Source organism: Electrona antarctica, assembly GCF_951216825.1.
Source record: "Electrona antarctica genome assembly, chromosome: 21".
In the NCBI taxonomy this organism is placed as follows: Eukaryota; Metazoa; Chordata; class Actinopteri; order Myctophiformes; family Myctophidae; genus Electrona; species Electrona antarctica.
Genome location: NC_136802.1, coordinates 35,607,383 through 35,609,882, shown reverse-complemented (window position 1 = coordinate 35,609,882; position 2,500 = coordinate 35,607,383). Strand labels below are relative to the sequence as shown.

At 43.3% G+C, this 2,500-nt stretch overlaps 1 protein-coding gene across 1 annotated transcript in view; it reads left to right on the top strand.

Annotated features, from left to right (window-relative positions):
• ap1s1 (adaptor related protein complex 1 subunit sigma 1) overlaps positions 1–2,500 on the top strand; it is a 67,068-nt gene that overhangs the window by 63,878 nt on the left and 690 nt on the right. The window lies entirely within an intron of this gene.

Here is a 2,500-nt window from a genome sequence, read left to right as displayed (position 1 = left end):
CCTGCACCCAACGGATGACATGATGATGTCATGAAGACACCTTCACTCCCTGCACCCAACGGATGACGACTGCACTCTATATGCCAGTGGGTCTCAACCTGTGGGTCGGTGACCAGTGTTTATTTTAGTCGACTAAAACTATGACGAAAAATGTTGATCGACTGCCATTTTCTCACTGCATGAGGAAAACCAAATAAAAACGTAAGCTGTGATGACTAAAACTATAAGACTAAATAAAGTAATTGACAATTTTGGCAACAAGTAAAAACTGTATTGAAATGTATAGGGTGTTAAAAATTTGCACTGCTATATACACTTTAAGCAATGCATCTGGTTCGCCCAATGTGATTGTGATGTCCATTTCAAATTAACATAACATAACATCATCATAAGTAACATACACAAATACATTGTTAAACACCATGATTTGAGCGACAATAATAAGCCAAATAAAGTGTCATAATCGTGACAGCCCTACGGGTGCACTCTGTCATAACTCATAACGCTCCCCTCGCCCCCTCCAGTGAGAGGGTGTTGACTGCATGCACTGCCTGTGTCTGTGCCTCATCCGTCTTAACCCAGTCCATCCGGGAAAGAATCTTTGTTAATTTTAGATTTTTAGCTATATATTTTAACCACTTTAACCATTTATTTATACGTTCTTTATATGTTATATTTTGTGATGCGCTATGAGCTTGTAGATCTGCTATTTTTGAAAAATCGAGAACATTGGTGCAAATCTTTGAATATATATTTTTCACTCAAACTTTGCTTCTGGTCACTGGAATGCTTTTTATTTAACTCTGAGCAGAGGTGTAAAGTAACTAAGCAGTAAGTACATTTACTCGAGTGCGAAATTGTACTTGAGTACAGTACTTGAGGTTGCATTGAGGTATTTTTATTTCACTGGAATTCAATACTTTTACTTCTACTCATACTGATGCACAAACTTGAACACCTCACCACTAGTGTTGTTTCCTGGAGTCACTGGCTGTTTCGGGTCTTGCAACAGTCGACCTAACCAAGTCTGATCCTTAGATTATATATGAATAGAGACGGCACCCGGAGGAAACCCTGAGGCGAAATTGACATAGTGGCCGAATTTGGTATTGCAGCGCTGGGCCAAACTCATGAACTCGCTGGTCCGTTGACTATCATTGCATACGTTCATGATGACACGTGACCGCTGTTTCAGTGCAATGATAGTCAACGGCAGCGCGTTCATGAGTTTGGCCCAATCAATCCCAGAATGCACTCTGTCCCTACCCGGAAGGAGGAGTGAAATCGCCTCATGCGCTTTTGAGCAACTTAATGCAAGTGGATGGGAGGAGAAATCCGGTGCCGTCTCTATTCATATATACTCTGGCTGATCCGACCCCGGCCTGTGTCCAAGTGGCATGCTACAGCCCCCACTGTCTCTCGGGATGATAGCAGCACCCGTGGCTAGATCATCCTGCCTCCGGGCCTGGCTCCCCCTTGGTCTGACCAGACATGAGCATTCTTCTGCAGCGCTCATTCTGCCTTGATGGATTTTTAAGCCCTCCTTGCATGTTTTACCCGCATTCTGTAGCTTTTTGGGTTCTTCATCAAGGAAGAAGTGGTTTGGGCTGCCAACCCTCTCCACCCCGGGTCGCAGTCTCTCCGGGGCCATCCTCTCTCCAAAATGTCAATCCACTATACAATTATTTGAAAACTTTAGTTACTTTGTAGATTTTGATTGTTGTTATAACAAAGCCTATACATTAACCACTTCATCCATATGGGAAAATAGCCGGTTCCAAGCACTGACTGACTGCGTGTTTAGGAGTCGGCAGTCAGATATGTGGGGTGTGTGTGTGTGTGTGTGTGTGTGTGTGTGTGTGTGTGTGTGTGGAGGGGGGGGGGGGTCAAGTCTAAAATGGGAAACCTGCCAACCTGCTCTGTGGAGCGTGATGGAAGCTGAACGAGGGAGAGAGAAGCAAGACATGAGGGACAAGTGACATGGTGGTGGAGAGACAGAGAAAAGACTGATTCATACAGTACGTCATTGTCAGTGGTGGTCATCATCAAACTATTCATTTGGCGATGCCTGAATTGTTTTTTATTCTTGGCGGAAAATGTAGGCCAAACTCACATAGGCTAATATTCACGTTCTGTGTGGATGTACGCACTGTTTTGACAACTTCTCTAGCCCATTCAGGCCTGACGTCGAAATTTAAAAAAAAGTTTTCTAAATCATGACAATTTTCTGAAAGATTTGAGGCACATTTTAACGATTTTTCAAAAATAGCAGACCTACAAGTTCATAGCGCGCCACTCGGTGGCGCGCTATGAGCTTGTAGATCTGCTATTTTTCAATAGCTAAATTATAACATAATGTTTAAAACACCAAAAGGGGTTCCCGCCCAAAATGGGCTAGACACAATAGGCCCACCCTCGCGCCAACATGACCCAGACACTGGAAATATACTGGAAATGCATTTGGTGACATAATTCATATACTGTGTCTGATAACGTTGTT